Consider the following 22,931-nt stretch of genomic DNA (forward strand, 5'->3'; position numbering starts at 1 on the left):
CCTGTTGAAGACCGACAGTGATGAAAACATGTTGGGTTTGCTATGATTTAGCCATTATAATAGAGGCTTTTACTTTTTTTTTTTTCACTTTATATATTTGGAGTGGGCGGCACGGTGGTGTAGTGGTTAGCGCTGTCGCCTCACAGCAAGAAGGTCCAGGTTCGAGCCCCGTGGTCAGCGAGGGCCTTTCTGTGCGGAGTTTGCATGTTCTCCCCGTGTCCGCGTGGGTTTCCTCCGGGTGCTCCGGTTTCCCCCACAGTCCAAAGACATGCAGGTTAGGTTAACTGGTGACTCTAAATTGACCGTAGGTGTGAATGTGAGTGTGAATGGTTGTCTGTGTCTATGTGTCAGCCCTGTGATGACCTGGCGACTTGTCCAGGGTGTACCCCGCCTTTCGCCCGTAGTCAGCTGGGATAGGCTCCAGCTTGCCTGCGACCCTGTAGAACAGGATAAAGCGGCTAGAGATAATGAGATGAGATGAGATATTTGGAGTGGGCGGCACGGTGGTGTAGTGGTTAGCGCTGTCGCCTCACAGCAAGAAGGTCCAGGTTCGAGCCCCGTGGTCAGCGAGGGCCTTTCTGTGCGGAGTTTGCATGTTCTCCCTGTGTCCGTGTGGGTTTCCTCCGGGTGCTCCGGTTTCCCTCACAGTCCAAAGACATGCAGGTTAGGTTAACTGGTGACTCTAAATTGACCGTGAGTGTGAAGTGTCAGCCCTGTGATGACCTGGCGACTTGTCCAGGGTGTACCCCGCCTTTCGCCCGTAGTCAGCTGGGATAGGCTCCAGCTTGCCTGCGACCCTGTAGAACAGGATAAAGCGGCTAGAGATAATGAGATGAGATGAGATATTTGGAGTGCCTGGATTGTTTTCTTGTTTCAGTACCCATACGTACCTACAGTACATTCAAATTATGTTGCGAAAATAGCAGAAAGAGGAGTTATAATTGGCAATTACTTTATATATGAGCTGATCAACATTTTCCAACACAGTTGACAGACTATTAGGTGAATACTAATAATTAATTCATTGACCCATTCCAAATCAAAGGAAAAGTCTCAGAAATTACATAAAGTAAAAACTTAAAACATGTATTTGTAATTCAAAAATATTTCATTTCAGCAATCATTTTCACACTTGTTGAAAATTTATATCTGTTTTTATCTTACTAAAATTTAAACCTTTAAAAGGAATGGGTAAGGAGAAACAGTTTGACCGAAATTGTTTATTATGTCAATAATGTCAACATTTGGTAAAATTTTATGACAAAAGATGTTAACAAGAAAACCCAGTCTTTTCAAATTTCAGTAGATCAAGATACTGTAAAATAAAGAATGTAATACTTAAATTTAATAAATTCAACAGACCCAAATCCTATGGGGGGGGGGGGGGGGGGGGGGGGGCGCCTGCCAACGTTGTTTCGCATTTCCTGACATTTAAACGAAGGCGATTTCATAGAAATGGAATCAGCCTATTAAGAATATTTTATTAACCAAGTTTTATTTTACTTAGAGACCATTATTTTCATTAGGGTTCATAAGTTTATTAAAGCAGGGTTTCTCAAACTTCTTTGCTCAGGGGCCCAGTAATGTTAAGCCTTGGTACTGCAAGGCCCTGCATAGGCCTACGCCTCTGTGCGCCCCCCCACACACATCTATCTATGTGCGCCTCCATAGATAGATAGATACATATGTTTATTATTATTTATTTTATTTGTTAGTAGTACTTGTTACAAGTAGCAGGCTTATACCTGCATAACAATATTTTGGCTAAATAAGATCCAACAGGAGTGTATTGGCTGAATTGTAGAAAATTGCCAAATGACCAGTAACTGTCCAAAGATATGCCATTATAATAATAATAATAATAATAATAATAATAATAATATTATTATTATTATTAGTAGTAGTAGTAGTAGTAGTAGGCCTACTATTATTATTATTATTATTATTATTACTGCTTAGGCCTAAACTATTATTAAACAAGGGAAACTAACAGAAGTGCTTTGGCTTTGAGATTATTGCCAAATTACATAAATATACTGATATGTAGGCCCAATAATTTGCCATTATTATTATTATTACCATTTGCATACGAACCATTAAACCAAGATTTTTTTTTACTTACGTTTTAGATTTTTTTTTTTTTAACTACACCTTTGAACTTGAAGCACTGCCAAACAGTGCCTCAATAACATACACACACAGTATAAAAAAGTCTACCAGAAACATGGGACCTCAAACCAAGAAACCTAAAGACCCACTGTAGCCCTAATACTGACTGACTACACAGTCCCAGTATGAAGGGAGAACTGAACGTAGGCTACGTGCTGACTTTTAACCTCAAATGACAGGCCCAGTCACCCACAGAGATTTGGTAAAAGAAAAGTCAGCATTCTAATGCGAAGGATGTGCCTGCTTTCTCGCCACTAACAGGTCGAAACGAGGAAGACAGGGTGAAAGGCCACTCGGAGCGTGTTTTCTGAGTTGAGCCTGTTTCGGTATTTTGTCTTTGTGGCTGTCAAATGTGAAAATGCGGTCTCGCAGAGGTATGTTGAATGGAAAGGCATCAGTGTTTTCACTGCCATCTCACTCAGCTGGGGATATTCATCGCAGCATGACAGTCAGAATTCAGACAGAGAAAGTTGGCCAAATCTCGACTGCAGACCAGCATCGCACGAAAGCTCCAGAAGTTTATCCTGCACCACAGGTGGCAGAGCGCTCGTTTCTGGGTTGGTGAACGGATCTCTTACCCATTGCTTTTCCGTGAGACGGGATTTTGAGGGGAAGTATGAATCAAAATGACGCAGTGTTTCGGTAAGGTGTTGCACGATCACTGCCGGCACCTGCCCCAAATCCACACCTTCATCAGCCAGAGACGACAGACAGCCGAACATGTCAAACACACCTCTATTAACTCTATTGGTCCAGACTGAGAGCTTCTTTTTGAAAGCCATGATTTTATCATTGGCTTGAAAAATGTCACATGCTTGGCCTTGGATCGACAGGTTTAGCATATTGAAATGGTCCAGGATGGCAGAAAGATAAGCTACCTTTATAAGCCAAGACAGATCTCGCAGGTGATCGGCAAGATTGCACTGTTTGTCAAGAATGCCTCAACCTCATGCCTCAACTCATACACTCTATTCACCACTTTACCCTGTGACAGCCAACGAACCTCAGACTGCAAGAGCAGATGAACATGATCTGCACCCATCTCATCACACAGAGCTGTAAATAGATGGGAATTTGTCGGATTGGCCTTAATGAAGTTCACTATTTTGACCACTTGATTTAAAACTTCATGAAGCTCTGTGGACAGGCGTTTAGAGGCAAATACCTCTCGATGAATAACACAGTGCGTTGCCTGCACTGATGGTGAAACGGCTTTTACCCGAGCAACAACTCTGTTGTGCCTGCAGGTCATAGCCGCTGCCCCATCTGTGCAGACACCAACGCAATGCCCCCATATCAACCCATGCCCAGAGATGTACCCATCAAGCATACGGAATATTTCTCCAGTGGTTGTGGTCCCTGGAAGCACCTCACAAAGCAAAAAATCCTCATGAAACCAGCCCTCATGAGCATACCTGATGTAGACCAGAAGCATAGCCAAGTTAGAGAGATCCGTGGTCTCATCCAATTGAATGGCAAACCAGTCAGATGACTTAGCCCTTTCTAAAATTTACATTTTGATGTCTGCCGCCATATCGTCAATTCGAAGACAGACCGTGTCATTTGACAGAGGAATCTCTTTTACTTTGGCTGCAGCAGCCGGACCCAACACCTCACTACAAGCAGTAACAATCGAAGGCATAATTAGCTTCTCCCCAATTGTGAAGGGTGCCTGACATTTGGAAATGCGGTGTGAAATCATGTGTGATGCCTTTGTTAGCTTTTCATTCTCAGTTAAATTACTTTTCAACACTTTAGTTTGGGTGGCCAATTCATCATGTTTTCTTCTGAAAAAAAATCCTCTGATTTATCCTTAACATGCGAATGTTTAGTTTCCAAATGCCGGTGTAATTTGGATGGCTTCATAGCTTCGTTGCTTAGCATAATGGCAGATAACACAGATTGGTTTCGAGGGACAACTATCACTTGAAATAAAGCCGAATTGTATGTATGAAGGGTCGTAATTGCGAGTGAATGAGCGATATGTTTTTGCCTCTGGCTCATGTTGTGTATCTGCACTGTCAGATGGGCGCTTTCCAAAGAAAGAGTCAAGAGTAGCTTGCTTTGAACATGCCATGATATTGCTCTCATAAAGCGTGTGCGCGCGAATGACTGGACTTGGGACAGAATGAATGAATAAGTGCAAGTGTGCAACCTCGCGCGGGCGGGAGCACTTAACATTCTAGAATGGGGGGCGGGACTTACGCTACATGGCACACAGTAACAAAAGCACTGAGAGCAGAGCCAGCCAATCGCTTTTCTACATAATCTAATTGACAGTGACCAGTAGTTTGAAATTATAATACTGACTACGAGTGCAGAGGCAGGCTTGCGGACCGATGGTAATCTTCTCACGGACCAGTACCAGTCCACGGCCCATAGATTGAGAAACACCCTATTAAAGTACAACCCCGATTCCAAAAAAGTTGGGACAAAGTACAAATTGTAAATAAAAACGGAATGCAATGATGTGGAAGTTTCAAAATTCCATATTTTATTCAGAACAGAACATAGATGACATATCAAATTTTTAAACTGAGAAAATGCATCATTTAAAGAGAAAAATTAGGTGATTTTAAATTTCATGACAACACATCTCAAAAAAGTTGGGACAAGGCCATGTTTACCATTGTGAGACATCCCCTTTTCTCTTTACAACAGTCTGTAAACGTCCGGGGACTGAGGAGACAAGTTGCTCAAGTTTAGGGATAGGAATGTTAACCCATTCTTGTCTAATGTAGGATTGTAGTTGCTCAACTGTCTTAGGTCTTTTTTGTCGTATCTTCCATTTTATGACGCGCCAAATGTTTTCTATGGGTGAAAGATCTGGACTGCAGGCTGGCCAGTTCAGTACCCAGACCCTTCTTCTACACAGCCATGATGCTGTAATTGATGCAGTATGTGGTTTGGCATTGTCATGTTGGAAAATGCAAGGTCTTCCCTGAAAGAGACGTCGTCTGGATGGGAGCATATGTTGCTCTAGAACCTGGATATAGACCCTTTTCAGTCACGTGACCTTCGTAAATGCGACCGCCATTTTGGACATGTAGTGGACTTCGGCTCGAATCGGTTTGAATGCGAGGAAGGCGACAAACGAAAAACATAAAAGAAAAAGGAGCGAGATGCAGAAAACACCTTCACTATCCAGCGACGTAGGGCATTTACAGGGCGAGCAGAGGGAGAGGTATTTGCAAAAATTGAGGTTAGCAGGCTTAGAGAACAACGTTTACCTGCTTCCACCAGGACTGTTCACTGACGTACGGAAGTACACGAAGCCCTCGTCTTTACCGGTCTTCGGCCCACATGATCTGTATACCTGTGTTGTTAAAAACCCATCGCCATACACAGGTATTGATCTGAAAGCATATAAGAGTTTGGATGCCTACAAATATTTTGTGTCAGGCTGGGTAACATGCCTACATCAGTGGGTCGTCCCTGGAGCCGGTGGTCGCCATCTTATTACAGCTAAGGTTTGTTCACATTTTCATTTACTTTCGGTCCTCAGGATAAACAAAATGTTATTAAATGTCGTTGAAATAACTTCTTAGTCTGTTGAGACATGGCCCGTTATAAATTTGCTGTTACCAGGCAATGACCAAGAACTGTATTATTAGGGTCGGTGTCTGTGTTGTAGCAGTGTACTAGCAGCTAGCTGTTAGCACTAGCTAATGTCAACAACATAGCAGCTAGTATGTTACTGTAGCAATGTTTACGTTCAGTCATTTGGATGACTGTTAAAACCTTTCAGTCTCAAGTTTTTCCTTTACTGTATTTACTAGTTTACTGTAATTATGATCCGGCAGCTATTTACACCGGATCCAGTGTAAATAGCTGCCGGAGCCAACGTCCGAGGTTCCGGAGCGCGCTCCGACTTGCTCCCCCTCAAATTAAGGGCCTAATTTGAGGGGGAGCAAGCCGGAGCGCGCGCCGGAACCTCGGACGTTGGCTCCGGCAGCTATTTACACTGGATCCGGTGTAAATAGCTGCCGGATCATAATTACAGTAAACTAGTAAATACAGTAAAGGAAAAACTTGAGACTGAAAGGTTTTAACAGTCATCCAAATGACTGAACGTAAACATTGCTACAGTAACATACTAGCTACTATGTTGTTGACATTAGCTAGTCAACAATAGCTACTACAGAAGAACAAAGAGGTTACAATGGGTTATTTTAACCTATTTGGTTACACACTCACCGCCACAGAATGTTAACAGCAATGTAATGCCTTTTCTGGCTAATTTTATTCATCTTACCTCCAACAAAGTGGTCACTACACAAGCGTTGGTATGCCGAGGGCTGCCAATCTTTCCTGTTAATGGCCGCTATCCAGCTTCTCTGTAGGGATCCGATAAAATGATAAACCTTGCCTTGTTTGTTGATGGTTACTACATCCAGGGGCACAACAATATAGTGGCATGATGGAAGTCTTGCTGAAAGTAAAAACTTTCTTTGCTGCCGTTCCTCAATGTTGGCTGTGGTAAACTACTGGTAGTACATGTCCAAAATGGCGGCCGCGTTTGTCGTGACGTCACGTGAAAAGGGTCTATACCTTTCAGCATTGATGGTGTCTTTCCAGATGTGCAAGCTGCCCATGCCACACGCACTAATGCAACCCCATACCATCAGAGATGCAGGCTTCTGAACTGAGCGCTGATAACAACTTGGGTCGTCCTTCTCCTCTTTAGTCCAAATGACATGGCGTCCCCGATTTCCATAAAGAACTTCAAATTTTGATTCGTCTGACCACAGAACAGTTTTCCACTTTGCCACAGTCCATTTTAAATGAGCCTTGGCCCAGAGAAGACGTCTGCGCTTCTGGATCATGTTTAGATACGGCTTCTTCTTTGAACTATAGAGTTTTAGCTGGCAACGGCGGATGGCACGGTGAATTGTGTTCACAGATAATGTTCTCTGGAAATATTCCTGAACCCATTTTGTGATTTCCAACACAGAAGCATGCCTGTATGTGATGCAGTGCCGTCTAAGGGCCCGAAGATCACGGGCACCCAGTATGGTTTTCTGGCCTTGACCCTTATGCACAAAGATTCTTCCAGATTCTCTGAATCTTTTGATGATATTATGCACTGTAGATGATGATTCAAACTCTTTGCAATTTTACACTGTCGAACTCCTTTCTGATATTGCTCCACTATTTGTCGGCGTAGAATTAGGGGGATTGGTGATCCTCTTCCCATCTTTACTTCTGAGAGCCGCTGCCACTCCAAGATGCTCTTTTTATACCCAGTCATGTTAATGACCTATTGCCAATTGACCTAATGAGTTGCAATTTGGTCCTCCAGCTGTTCCTTTTTTGTACCTTTAACTTTTCCAGCCTCTTATTGCCCGTCCCAACTTTTTTGAGATGTGTTGCTGTCATGAAACTTCAAAATGTCTCACTTTCGACATATGATACGTTTATGTTCTATTGTGAATACAATATCAGTTTTTGAGATTTGTAAATTATTGCATTCCATTTTTATTTACAATTTGTACTTTGTCCCAACTTTTTTGGAATCGGGGTTGTATGGTTTATGTACTAAAGAGACTTTTATTCAAGAGATTTTATAGGCTTTTTAATTAAATGAGACTTATGTTCATGGAAAAATAATGCTGACACTTTTTCATTCATGTTATCATGAGGGACTTGTTTGAGTAACATGTTTTGCAAAACACACACACACACACACGACTGTAGACTTTCACATTGCAAATTTTCCAAGAAATGTTAGAGTGGCACATAAGCTTGTACATCATCTCATTATCTCTAGCCACTTTATCCTGTTCTACAGGGTCACAGGCAAGCTGAAGCCTATCCCAGCTGACTATGGGCGAAAAGCGGGGTACACCCTGGACAAGTTGCCAGGTCATCACAGGGCCGACACAGACAACCATTCACACCTACGGTCAATTTAGAGTCACCAGTTAACCTAACCTGCATGTCTCTGGACTGTGGGGGAAACTGGAGCACCCGGAGGAAACCCACACGGACACGGGGAGAAACTCCACACAGAAAGGCCCTCGCCGGCCACGGGGCTCGAACCCGGATCTTCTTGCTGTGAGGCAACAGCGCTAACCACTACACCACCGACATGCCCCTTGTACAACATAAACCTGTAAAACATGTTTTCTAGCAAATGTGACATATTGAGGTAAGGAACACATTAATATTATGTTGTGCAAAACTCCAACTCACTAAGATTATCCACATGTAAAATACAATTTATTTTTGTTCCATTTGCTGTCAGACACCTACATCATGGACATATTGGGCTTTCAATTATTTCTTCAAATCTGTTCTTTTTCTGGGAAAAAAACGATTATACATCTTTAATTAAAAAAAAAGTTTATTTAACTTTAGGTTTTCTGAAATCAAGAGAGTCAACATTATACATACAAACTAAAAAATATACATACAACAAATTAAATTATTAATTTAGTAGTGCTGAAAGTTCCAAAATGCCTCAAATTGTCAAGGCCAAGGCCTTGTAACTTCCTGTTAATGATCATCATTGACTACAGCTGGTAGCTTGTGTGTGTGTGTGTGTGTGTGTGTGTGTGTGTGTGTAATAATAATAATAATAATAATAATAATAATAAAAGACAGCACTCAGTGGATTGACCAACACACAGTACAATGGGAAAGTCCAAGGAGCTGAGTGCAGACCTGAGAATGAGGACTGTAGATTTACACAACTCAAAGGTTTCTCTGAGTCATTTCTTTAAAAATAAATAACCCAGCAGATTTCAAGATCATTAGTTAAAATGACACGATGCAAGTACAAGTTATTGAGAGATGCAGCCACTTAGCCGAGGTCTGGAATAAGACTCAGTCAGCTGAGAGAAACTGGTTTTGGATGGTCAGGAACAACCAAGGCACAAAAACAAAAACAAACAAACAAACAAACAAACAAACAAACAAACAAACAAACAAACAAACCAACCATGTTTGCCTCCATTTAGATTAATACATGTAATTTGTATTGTGTGCAAGTTACCAGTATAAGATTATTTAATTTGCTTCAGAATGTGATTGTCTCAGTCCATCTGATTATTTAATTAGCCTTTTACGTTTTATTAGTGAAAATGCCTGCATGTACATGTATGTTGCATAAGTTATAACACCTATCCTGTTTTAATGAGAGTCAACCCACAATCAATGAAGTCAAATCAGTCTTAGTTGAGCAAGTCAGTAACAGTATGACTTTGGTCCATAGCTGTAAAAGGCCTCTGCCTTAAAACCGGTTCCTGCTGTGACGTCACGCACTCAGGGCTGGCTGGCCCAGCAAGGCAGCTCAAATGCCAACTTTGCGGTCGATTTTAACTCTCAAAAATATATTTTTTTAATTCCCATTTATGCAGCATACAAGAGTCAAGGATGGAGATACTATCCATTCAGAAATTTATTTAAAAATAAAGGCTCTGCGTATCTCCTTTAAACACCAATGTCACTGTCTAAGTCAAGCAAGTTTTACATCACCATAGACTGAGAAGCTGCTGTTCAAGGAAGAAGCCCCAGCTCCAAAAATCAACACCTTTAAGCTCAAGAAAAGTCTGCAGCTGGCAATATGTACCATGAAAAAGCCTTCTAGAGGACATTTTATGGCCAGATGAGAGGAAAAACTGAGTTGTTTGGCCACAATGACCAGATGTATGTTTGGAGGAGTAAAGGTGAAGCATTCAATTCCAGGGTACCAACTGTTAAACACTGGTGGTATCATCATGGTCTAGTGCCGTTTTGCTGCCAGTAGAACTGGTGCATTGAACAAAAATAACTGGAATATTGAAGGAGGAGGATTACCTCAGTATTTCATCAGCATAACTTCAATCCATCAGCTAGACAGTTGAAACCTGGACACAATTGGGTGTTCCAACAGGACACTGACCCCAAACACATCAAATTTGATAATATACAATGCAGGCTTTAAAAATGGCCTTCCTAAAGTCCTGACCACAACCCTCAAAAAATAATAATTAAAAAAAAAAAAAACACATACATATACATGCTCCAACAATTCTGCCAAGAAGAGTGGTCATATGCGCAACCAGAATTCTGCCAGAAGCTTGTTGACGGCTACCAAACGAGTCTAGTCAAGGTGAAACTAAGGGAGCAAATCGATGCTTAGTAAGTCAGTGATAGCTGGTGGTTATTAAAATAGGGGAAGTTTCAATTATGGATGCCCACTCTATCCATCCACACACACAGGCAAAAAAATAAAATAAAATAAATTTAAGTGTGTTGCTGTTTAGGTTTTAATAAGAATTACTGCAGTGATTTCCCCACCCCGTGCAAAATGCACCCACGCACACTTCATTCACTCCCAGTGAATCCATGTGTCTGGGTGGGCCTCAAAATAAAGACCTAATAGATAGTAATGGATGCACAGGCTTCAATGGATGTCTATTAGTTCTGCATCAGGGACATGAAATACACTGTGCACCAAACACAGTTGGAGTTTAATGAATGAACAGCACAACACTGCAGTGAGATACCTAATTGTTTGATTTTTTAAAAATATTGAATTACACCAAGACTGATGGACACTGAGAAATGTTTCACTGCTACATTTTAAGAAAATGTTCAGGGAAGCTGGGCTTCCCATATAGTCTTAAAGCAATCCCCACTGCTGCATGCATAATTTTGGCCCTGTGTTGATTTCAGAAAACCCAAAATATATTAAAATGTGGACCGAATTATTTTTTTCTATTGAAAATGTATAATCATTCGATCCCAGTGTTAGAATAGCATCTTGTTTTCTTTGCACATAATGTTTTAACTGTTGTATATTCTTGTATGCTCAACAAGATGTTTTGGTCTAACTGACCCTCAGCTGTTCCCCTTTCTTCCCTCCTTTTTCTGTTCTTTGTGTGACAATCTTGGTACATGTGTGTGCATTGTTTTCTCATTCTCCAAGCAGTCAACACCCAACAAAAAGGAGGACTGAGTTAACAGAGCCATAAGAGATTTGAATCCCTACACCCAGCAAAAAAAAAAATACTTCAAAGAAATCACTGAAAAGCCCAATATTGCCATAACATTCACGTCTACGATGGTGTGTAGGAAAACTACAACTGTAGGCCTCTATTCAGAAAAAAATTATACCGCGATCTTATGTATATTCTATTTTTCATTAGGGCCTGAGCACCGGAGGTGCAAGGCCTCTGGTATCCACCAGAGGCCGCTGCACTCGAGGTGCAAGGCCCTACTGTATTCATAAGGATTCTTCTTTTTATTTATTTATTTTTTTTCCCTTCAACACTTTGCCATTTTGGAGGTGGTTCCCATGGGCAAAAACTCATGAAATTTGGTATACACGTCAGTCATGCGCACTGCTACTTAGCAATAGTGGCTTGACCCCAGGTGTCTCTGGGGGACTCCATAGCGCCCCCAGATGTCATTGAGACACCTCCCCAATATATAGTTTCACCGATCCGTGTCAAATTTGGTAGGTGTGTGGAGTACCCCTAGATGAACAAAACTGCAAAATACATTACAATCAGCCATACTCAACAGGAAGTGAGATTTTTGGTTTTGTGCATTTTGACACGCGTTACATTTTACCATACTCCTCCTAGGGGGTTTGTTGGATTCATGCCATATTTAGTGTACGTGATTTCAAGACATTGCGGACTTTAAATTGCGAAGGGATTTGCGATCTCACAAGATGTTGAAATGGTGAACCAATAAATTTATACGTTACGCCACACAAACAGGAAGTGTCATAAATTCAATATGTGATATGGCTGATATGGCTCAAACTTCACAGGTTATAAGATATAATGTTTCTGATGATATCCCTATGCCTAAAGTGACCCTCTAGTACAGCGCCACCATTTGGACATGGACAGTAATGACTCCACTGCAAAACATGTTACATTTTGATATACTCTTCCTAGGCGGTTTGTTGGATTCATGCCATATTTGGTATACAGCACATGAAGTCAATATGTTGCAGATTTTAAATTGGGAAGGGATTTGTGATACCATGCAAGATGTTGAAATGGCAAACCAATAAATTTATATGGTGACACCGCACAAACAGGAAGAGCGTCATAAACTCGATACGCATTGCCTAATATGGCTAAAACTTCACAGGTTATAGGATATAATTGTTCTGATGATATCCACATGCCCAAAGTGACCCTCTGCCACTGTTTGAACATGGATAGTAATGGCTCCATTGCCAAAAAATTAAAACTCATGAAATTTGGTAGACACCTCAGTACCGGCCATCATTACTCAGGGACAGAGGCGTGTCCCCAGGTGTGTCTGTGGGACTCCATAGCACCCTCACGTCATTAAGACTTCTGCCTGGTATATATAGTTTCACCTATCTGGGTCAAATTTTGTGTGTCCAAAGAATTAAAAATGCTCCTGCTGTTGGCAGCTTTAAATCTACATTAAAGACCAAGCTGTTTTCAGATGTTTTCTGCTAACTGATAAATATCATCTTTACATGTTTTAAATTTTACTTAACTTTTACAGTCTCTGCATGTTGTAAACTTTACTTAACTTTTATTCTTTTATTCTGCTGTTTTTTACTGAACTTTTACTTCATTTTATTATTTTATTTCTACTATTGTTTAATTCTTATTTTTTTCTCTCTTCTTCCCCCTTTATTTTATGTAATTTTATTTTCTATTGCTTACTGTTTTGCTTTTACTTCTGTAAAGCAACATTGAACTGACACTGTGTATGAAATGCGCTTGTGGCAGCGGGGGCGTGGTCAAGCGCCGGTCTGTGACAGGAGGGCAGAGTCAGGGAAGGTAAGTGGCAGAAATCACTACACCTGAGAGCAATTAACCTGTGTTTGTGTGTCTTCCCAGTGACCGTGCCCTACTTAAGGAGGGAGAGCGAGAGCAGAGGGGCGCTCTCCCGAACCAGACGGCTGATGTGTGTGCGCGTGCGTCTGAGTGTGTTTAAATAAGCTGAAAAGCTGAAAATAAAAAGGAGTTTTGGGAACTCAGTTCTGGCCTGCCGTCTTCTGTGCTCCGCCCATACATAGGAACTGCCACAGTGGTGCTGAAACCCGGGATCTGGAGCACAGAACGCCGAACCGCCCCATGGAGTCTTCCCCGTTCGCCAACCTGGTCCACGCCCTCGCCACGGCCCAGCAAAGCCAGCACCAGGCGCTCGTCACGCTCCGTAAGGAGCAGGAGCAGCGCTTCGAGGCCCTGGTGTTGGCCCAGCAAGAGAACCGACAGGCGTTCCGGCACCTCCTCACGTCGGCGGGGACAATCAACGCTTCCACCGCGGGCCTGTCCCCCCTCACCCTGACAAAGATGGGCCCGCAGGATGACCCCGAGGCTTTCATCACGCTCTTTGAGCAAGTCGCGGAGACCTCGGGGTGGCCGATGGATCAGTGCACGGCACGCCTCCTCCCCCTGCTAACGGGGAAGGCGCAGCTGGCCGCGCTACAGCTCCCCGCCGATCGCCGGCTGGCCTACGTGGACCTTCGCTGGGCTATCCTCCAGCGTGTGGGGCGCACCGCCGAACAGCAGCGCCAGCGCTTCCGCGCTCTGCGCTTGGAGGAAGTCGGCCGCCCGTTCGCGTTTGGCCAGCAACTCCGGGACGCCTGCTGGCAGTGGGTGAGGGCCAACAACTGCGATACCGAGGAGATCGTCGATCAGGTGGTGCTGGAGCAGTTCATCGTGGGCTTGCCCACAGGAACCGTGGAGTGGGTCCAGTGCCACCGCCCGGCGTCGCTGGATCAGGCCATCGAGCTGGCAGAGGACCATTTGGCGGCTGTTCCGGCGGCAGGACAGCAGACAGTCTCTTCTCTTCTCTCCCCCCCTCCTTCTGTGTCCTGTCCTCGCCCCATTCCCCCACCGCGGAGGCGGGGGCCGGCGCCACCCCAGCCGGCCCGCCGCACCCGCGGTGCCCTCCCGTTTCGACCTTCTGTGTCTGTCTCTCTCCCCCCCCCCCCCCCCCCCCCCCCCAGGTGAGTGAGCCCGAGAACACCGGTGCAGAGAGGAAGCCCGGGCCGGTTTGCTGGCGCTGAGGGGAACTGGGCCACCTCCAACAGCAGTGCACGGTAATGGAGGTGGGCGCGGTGGTTCGGATCCCCGACGCGCCAGAAGCCGCCCTCGATTGGGCCGGAGCGTATCGCATACTGGTGAGTATCCAAGGGGATACATATACTATTCAAAAAAAAAGTAGGGGATATTGGATTTACAAGTAGAATTAAATGCAGATCATGAGGTCAGGAAGGAAACAAATGACAGAAAAACATTAAGGAAACATTTGTCAATTTATTCGAAACCCTGTGTACAGTCAGTAAAGGACAGATTCTCCAGAATAAGGGTCAACACAAACACAGGGTCACACAGCAAATTTACCACCATTTTGAAACCGAGTCAGTAGCGGGTAAAACCCCCTCGGCGTGGCATACTCCTAACGAGACGTCCCAGGTCATTTTGGGGAATGTTATTCCATTCCTGTTGCAATGCTGCAGCAAGTTCTTGGACATTGGCAGGAGGTTGTTGACGTTGGCGTAGCCGCTGTCCAAGCATGTCCCAGACATGCTCGATGGGGGAAAGGTCCAGACTGAGTGCTGGCCATGGTAATCTGGTGATATTCTGCTGCTGGAGGTAATCTGTAATGATCCTGGCCCTATGACATTTGGCATTGTCATCTTGGAAAATGAAACGGCGGCCATAACGACGTGCAAACGGCACAACATGGGGTGCCAAGATGTTGTCCCGGTAGTACTGCCCTGTGACACGTCCAGCAACAACATGCAAGTCTGTTCTGCCGGCAGCAGTGATGCTTCCCCACACCATTACAGAGCCACCCCCATATGGATCATGTCTAATGACGTTAACGTCATGGAAACGTTCGTTACGTCGGCGCCAAACCCTCCTGCGTCTGTCCAGGAAGTCCACAGTGAACCTCGACTCATCTGAGAACATTACGTGGTTCCATCGGCGATTATCCCAGCGTTGATGATGACGACACCATTGGAGTCTGGCCCTAATGTGACGATCCCTCAAACAGGGAATGACACGAGGATGTCGGGCGTGTAAGTGAAATCTGTGCAGTCGATTCCTGATGGTCTGGCCACTCACTACCAAGCCAGTATCCCTTCGAAGTTGAGACCTTATCTGATTTGTTGTTACCATATGATTTCTCAAGGCAATAGTGCGGATGAATCTGTCCTGAGCCGGAGTTGTTTCCCTTGGTCGACCGGATCGTGGTCTTTCCTGAACAGACCCTGTAGCACGATGTCTGGACCATAATCTGCTGATGACAGACTAGGAAACATTCAATGCTCTTGCCACAACGACCTGTCTTGTGCCAACTTGTAGCATGCCAAGGGCACGTAACCTCTCATCCTGTGTTAGACGGCGCATGGTCTCTGTTTAATTAACGACTTCAACCACTGATAATCTGATGCTTTCTCTTCAAAATCTTCCTTTGGAGTGGCTCTAACCTTCCAATTCAGAGTCATGCAAATTTGTGGCACGACCCCCTTGATCATCACTAGCATCCCGTGCTGATCATGAGAGTGTCATTGATGTGTTTGGGTGATGAATTTCTTTGGAAATGCTTCCTCAGTAAGGAACTATACAACATGCTTTTGTATCCCTTTGTATATGTGAAAATTTGGATCTCAAAATAAAATATCCCCTACTTTTTTTGAATAGTATATCAAGTGTTGGTGGATTCTGGTTGTAATCAGACCTCAATTCACCAAAGCCTGGTGCAACACGAGGCATTGGGGGGTGCACAGGTGGTGAAGGTGTTGTGTGCGCACGGGGACGTTCACAGCTACCCTTTGGTGTCAGTCCACATTTTTTTCCGGGGGGAAAAATTTATAGTGAAGGCGGCGGTTAATCCTCGCCTTACCCACTCCTTAATTTTGGGGACTGATTGGCCGGGATTTCAGGGTTTAATGACACACTTAGTAGAGAGTGGGTCCTGCCATTTAACAGGGGGAGGTCCCGGTGTCGCTTTGGCGGGAGCAGCTGTCACAGAGCCGTCTACGTCATCTCCGCGTCAGAGTGAGGAGCCGCCGGCCCCTCCTCTCTCTCTTGGGGAATCCCTCGCAGATTTCCCATTAGAGCAGTCGCAAGACAAGACTCTGCGACATGCGTTTGACCAAGTGAGAGTAATCAATGGTCAAACGCTCCAGCCGAACACCACCTCGTCCTTCCCCTACTTCGCGATTATGAAGGATAGATTATACCGAGTGATGCAGGACACTCAAACTAAAGAGCGAGTCACGCAGCTTTTAATTCCAAAGAGCCGCCGGGAATTGGTATTCCAGGCGGCTCACTTTAATCCCATGGCTGGACACCTGGGGCAGGATAAGATACTAGCCCGTATAATAGCCCGATTCTATTGGCCGGGGATTCGCAGGGATGTCCGTAGGTGGTGTACGGCGTGCCGCGAATGCCAGTTAGTGAATTCAGCGGCCATTCCAAAAGCGCCTTTGCGCCCTCTTCCATTAATCAAGACCCCGTTTGAAAGAGTTGGGATGGATCTCATCGGGCCAATAGATCGGTCAGCACGAGGGTACCGCTTTATATTAGTTCTGGTGGACTATGCAACGCGATACCCGGAAGCAGTGCCTCTGCGCAATATCTCAGCACGCAGTATTGCGGAGGCGCTCTTCCGTGTTATCTCCCGAGTCGGAATCCCGAAAGAGATTCTGACTGATCAAGGCACCACGTTTATGTCACGGACACTGCACAAACTGTATGGGTTATTGGGGATTAAGCCGATCCGCACCAACGTGTATCACCCACAAACGGATGGTTTAGTGGAACGGTTCAATCGCACCCTCAAGAATATAATTAAAAAGTTCGTAAGTGAGGACGTATGTAATTGGGATAAGTGGCTCGAGCCCTTGCTGTTTTCAGTGCGAGAGGTCCCCCAAGCCTCCACGGGGTTCTCCCCGTTCGAATTATTATATGGGCGTAAGCCGCGCGGCATTCTAGACGTGCTGCCGAAAAATTGGGAGGAGGGACCTTCACAAAGCAAAAATGAAATCCAATACGTTATGGACCTGCGCGCAAAACTCCACACCCTCACCCACCTAACCCAGGAGAATTTGCGGCAGGCCCAAGAACGGCAAGCCCGCCTGTACAACAAGGGTACGCGCCTTAGGGAGTTCACACCGGGAGATAAGGTACTCGTACTGTTGCCCACGTCGAGCTCCAAATTGATCGCCAAGTGGCAAGGACCCTTTGAGGTCACACGGCGAGTCGGGGACGTCGACTACGAGGTGAGGCGAACGGACAGGGGTGGGGCGCTACAGATTTACCACCTCAATCTGCTTAAACTCTGGAATGAGGAGGTCCCCGTGGCGTTGGTGTCGGTGGTTCCGGAGAAGGTGGAGCTGGGGCCGGAGGTTCAAAAAGGGGCATTGGCATCACGTACCTCTCAAGTCCCCTGTGGAGACCACCTCTCCCCGACCCAACTCACGGAGGTCGCCCAGTTGCAGACCGAGTTTTCGGATGTGTTCTCGCCCCTGCCCGGTCGCACTAACCTCATAGAGCACCACATAGAGACGCCCCCGGGGGTGGTAGTGTCTGAAAAGGACCCCTTTTGAGTCTGGTTCCTCTCGAGGTTTCTTCCTCATGTCGTCTGAGGGAGTTTTTCCTTGCCACCGTCGCCAAGGCTTGCTCATTGGGGATAGATTAGGGATAAAATTAGCTCATGTTTTAAGTCGTTCAAATTCTGTAAAGCTGCTTTGCGACAATGTTTGTTAAAAGCGCTGTACAAATAAACTTGATTTGATTTGATTTGGTAGTGTGTAGCCGCCCTTACAGGCTACCCGAACACAAAAAGAAAAGGTGGCTCGGGAAGAACTTGAGACCATGCTCGAAATGGGCATCGTCGAGGAGTCTTACAGTGACTGGAGCAGCCCGGTGGTCTTGGTACCCAAGGCCGACGGGTCGGTCCGGTTCTGTGTGGACTATAGAAAAGTCAACGCACTGTCTAAATTCGATGCGTACCCAATGCCTCGTATTGATGAGTTGCTCGATCGACTCAGCACGGCTCGCTTTTATTCGACACTGGATTTGACGAAGGGATATTGGCAGATCCCCTTGACTCCACTATCCCGAGAAAAAACGGCCTTTTCCACACCATTTGGTTTACACCAATTCGTCACACTTCCGTTTGGGCTGTTTGGGGAGCCCGCTACATTTCAGCGGCTGATGGACAGGGTCCTCCGCCCCCATGCCACCTATGCGGCCGCCTACCTCGACGACATCATATATTAGTAATGACTGGCCGAGGCACCTTGAACACCTAAGGTCCGTCCTTAGGTTGCTGAGGCGAGCGGGTCTCACAGCCAACCCAAAGAAGTGTGTAATTGGGCGGGTGGAAGTACGGTATCTGGGCTTCCACTTGGGCAACGGGCAGGTGCGTCCTCAAATTAACAAGACCGCAGCAATTGCGGCCTGCCCGAGGCCCAAGACCAAAAAGGGGGTGAGACAGTTCCTGGGGCTGGCTGGCTATTATCGTAGGTTTATACCTAATTATTCGGACGTCACCAGCCCGCTGACTGACCTCACTAAAAAGGGGGCACCAGATCCGGTCCAGTGGACGGAGCAATGCCAGCGGGCTTTTTCTGAGGTAAAGGCTGCACTGTGTGGGGGGCCACTTTTACACTCCCCTGACTTTTCTCTCCCCTTTGTGTTGCAGACTGATGCATCAGACAGAGGGCTGGGGGCGGTTTTGTCCCAGGAGGTGGAGGGGGAGGACCGCCCTGTCCTGTACATCAGCAGGAAGCTGTCGGTGAGTGAGGGGCGCTACAGCACCATAGAGAAAGAGTGTCTGGCCATCAAGTGGGCGGTCCTTGCCCTCCGGTACTACCTGCTGGGGTGCCCTTTCACCCTCTGTTCAGACCACGCGCCCTTCCAGTGGCTCCACCGCATGAAGGATGCCAACGCGCGGATCACCCATTGGTATCTGGCACTCCAACCCTTTAATTTCGAGGTGGTCCACAGGCCGGGGGCACAGATGGTCGTGGCGGACTTCCTCTCCCGTCAAGGGGTGGGGTGGGGGGGAGTCGGCTGCAGGCCGGACGGCCGCCCTGCCTAAGTCAGGCGGTGGGGGATATGTGGCAGTGGCGGCGTGGTCAAGCATCGGTCTGTGACAAGAGGGCGGAGTCAGGGAAGGTAAGTGGCAGAATCACTACACCTGAGAGCAATTAACCTGTGTTTGTGTGTCTTCCCAGTGACCGTGCCCTACTTAAGGAGGGAGAGCGAGAGCCAAGGGGCGCTCTCCCGAACCAGACGGCTGATGTGTGTGCGTGTGTCTGTGTTTAAATAAGCTGAAAAGCTGAAAATAAGAGTTTTGGGAACTCAGTTCTGGCCTGCTGTCTTCTGTGCTCCGCCCATACATAGGAACTGCCACAGCGCTATGTAAATAAACTTGCCTTGCCAAGACAAATAAAAATTCAATAGCCTATACATTGCATTAGCTATACTCAACAGGAAGTGAGTTTTTTTTTGCATTCACACGTTACATTTTAACGTACTCCTCCTCGGCAGTTTGTTGGATTCATGCCATATTTGGTATACGTGATGTCAAGATGTTGCAGATGGTAAACTGGAAAGGGATTTGCAATATCTTGCATCATCATGCAAGATTTATTGAAATGGCAAGCCAATAAATGTGTGTTATGCCACGCAAAGTGTGTCATAAATTCATTGTGCATTGCCCGATATATCTAAAACTTCACAAATTATAAACCATAATGGTTCTGAGGACATCCACATGCCCAAACTGACCCTCTGGTTTTGGACCAAGACAGTAATGACTCCATTGCTGAAAAATTAACTCATGAAATTTTGTACACACATCAGTACTGGCCACCACTACTCAGGGATAGAGGCATGGCACCGGTTGTGTCCGGGGGACTCCACAGAGCCCCCATAAGTCATTGAGACTCCTCCCTGGTATATAGTTTCACCTATCTGTGTCAAATTTGGTAGGTGTGTGGAGTGCCCTTAGACGAACAAAATTGCAATGTACATTGCATCAGCCATACTCAACAGGAAGGGAGTTATTTTTGTTTTGTGCGTTTTGACACATTACATTTTGACGTACTCCTCCAAGGCAGTTTGGAGTGTTCATACAATATTTGGTGTATAGGATGTCACGATGCTGATATTAAATTGCAAAGGGATTTGTGATCTCTTGCAAGATGTTGAAATGGCGAAACAATACATTTATATGTTTCACCATGCAAACAGGAAGTGTGTCAAAAATTCACCATGCATTGCCTGAAGGGATTTGTGATACCATGCAAGATGTTGAAATGGCAAACCAATAAATTTATATGTGACACCACACAAACCGGAAGAGTGTCATAAATTCGATATGCATTGCCTAATATGGCTCAAACTTCACAGGTTATAGGATATAATGGTCCTGATGATCAGCACATGCCCAAAGTGACCCTCTGGTACAGCACCACCATTTCCACATGGACAGTAATGACTCCACTGCCAAAAAATTCATCACTGGTGGTGCATACATCAGATACCCAGGCATTGTTTGATGAGCAAACGTGACAGGTCATGGACCCGGAGGTGTGAGGGCCCCTCATCGCTGCTTGCGGCTAAATTTATACTTGTATTCAGTAAATATTTATCTAGATATTTTACCTGTGCAGTTCTATAAAAACCTTAGAAACCTACCATTTCCATGAATAAATACTTGCTCAAAATGAATAAATTTTGTTCATGATTTTAATTTTTACATTGTAGCTTGATTCTTCCCAAATGAAATGATTTATCATTATTCATGGAGCTCCCCTATGAAATAACTTCAAATGGCATCACCAAATCTAGGACTTGAATTTTAACATGCATTTGTAAACAATGCCATTTTTTTATTTTCAAACAGCTCACATTCAAGAAAAGCAAAAAACATTTCTATCCCATCAATAGCATTGGGGCGGCACGGTGGTGTAGTGGTTAGCGCTGTCGCCTCACAGCAAGAAGGTCCGGGTTCAAGCCCCGTGGCCGGCGAGGGCCTTTCTGTGCAGAGTTTACGTGTTCTCCCTGTGTCCGCGTGGGTTTCCTCCAGGTGCTCCGGTTTCCCCCACAGTCCAAAGACATGCAGGTTAGGTTAACTGGTGACTCTCGTGACGGTCGTAGGTGTGAATGTGAGTGTGAATGGTTGTCTGTGTCAGCCCTGTGATGACCTGGCAACTTGTCCAGGGTTTACCCCGCCTTTCGCCCATAGTCAGCTGGGCTAGGCTCCAGCTTGCCTGCGACCCTGTAGAACAGGTTAAAGCGGCTAGAGATAATGAGATGAGATGAATAGCATTCAACCCTATATTTTATGTACTTAATAAAAAAAAAAGAAAACCCATTTTTAAAATAGTTATGAAGAAAGATGATATAAACTAACGATTCATGTGAATAATTGAAAATATGGAGCTCACACAACTAAGATATCCATCTCCAAAAGTCAAGTTTCTATGCAGAATGGACGATTTCATGGAGGCTGCCATTGCAAATATTTTAACCAATCAGAAAAATCCCCCCCCCCCCCCCCCCGATCGTTTCCGGGAGTGCTCTGACATCATTTTTGAGCGCAAGACACAGAAGCTCTGTATAGCGAGTAAGACTTGAAGCTGCCCCTGGCTGGAGATGATTTCATTAAAAGTTTATATGAAAAAAAAAATCAAAATTCCATTTCTCTAACAAAAAAGTGGAGGGGGAAAGATAATATTGATGTCACTGATAAACAGCAAGGGAAGAGTGAACAGCTGATGCATTTCTATGTGACTGAATGCAGGAGGTAACTTTCCATATTTATATCCTCGGTACAAGTAGTGCTGCCATGACAGCCTCATTCTGCGGACTGTAACCTTGCTAGACAACCTATAAACAGATCTGCATACAATGACTTACCTAAATACGTTGAAGAGGCAAGTGTGTGAGTTTCTACACGTTCCTGGCAGCATAAGGGCTCGTTAGCATGCTCTCGACTCATTCATGAAAAACTTCCTCATCGTCACCAGGCTAGCCTACTGTAATTACCGTAGTAGTGTGTCCAACATGCACAACAACGCAGAAAGAGGGTAAACAAACACTGTTTTGCGCAGCTTGTGTGCTTGGAACATTTTGAAGAAAATTGTTTCACTCAAACAACTCGGATGCACCAGCATTAGGAACACTGTACAAACCAGCGCTGAATCCAGATCCACAATCTTCGGCCAAAAAGAGGACAAGACAAACGAAACAACATGGTCAGTTGTCCGCAAAAGTTCCAAGGGTAAGAAAACACTTTTTATGGCTTCCCTAACTTTTTATTAAGCGTGATGTTATTTTGAGTTCCTTTGGGCATAAACGTAATAATTGCTGATGCAGTTAACCAGCCTGATGTTTGTTGGGTGTCTTGCCTTGATTCAGTGTTGTCAGAAAAGCCTCAGTAATTACTAACTAAAACAACCCTATAAACATTGTTCACTTGTGTGCATCTAATTGACATGGTAATGCTTATTTTTCATGATCATCGTTATTCGTGTCATTGTCCGAAATACTCGAGGAAATGTCATTGGCACTATGGTCCATTTTGTCAAATTTTGCCGTATATTGTAAGTGACATCACACTTTACGGAAACCATTCGGAGTTCTTTTAGGTATACAGGAATTTGTTTGTGGAACAGCCGACCTCAATCACTGCAATCTAGTCAAACACGTGATAATTTTAAGAAACAGGTGAAACAGTTTTTATGGAGTAAATTCTAAACCCAGTTGTGTGTGTATATAACTAATTTTTAATCATTT

General features: G+C 44.9%; 1 protein-coding gene across 10 annotated transcripts in view; it reads right to left on the reverse strand.

The window, feature by feature from the left end:
• LOC132891479 (zinc finger protein 501-like) overlaps window positions 1-22,931 on the reverse strand; it is an 80,524-nt gene that overhangs the window by 38,363 nt on the left and 19,230 nt on the right. The window lies entirely within an intron of this gene.

Source organism: Neoarius graeffei, chromosome 9 (genome assembly GCF_027579695.1).
Source record: "Neoarius graeffei isolate fNeoGra1 chromosome 9, fNeoGra1.pri, whole genome shotgun sequence".
Classification (NCBI taxonomy): Eukaryota; Metazoa; Chordata; class Actinopteri; order Siluriformes; family Ariidae; genus Neoarius; species Neoarius graeffei.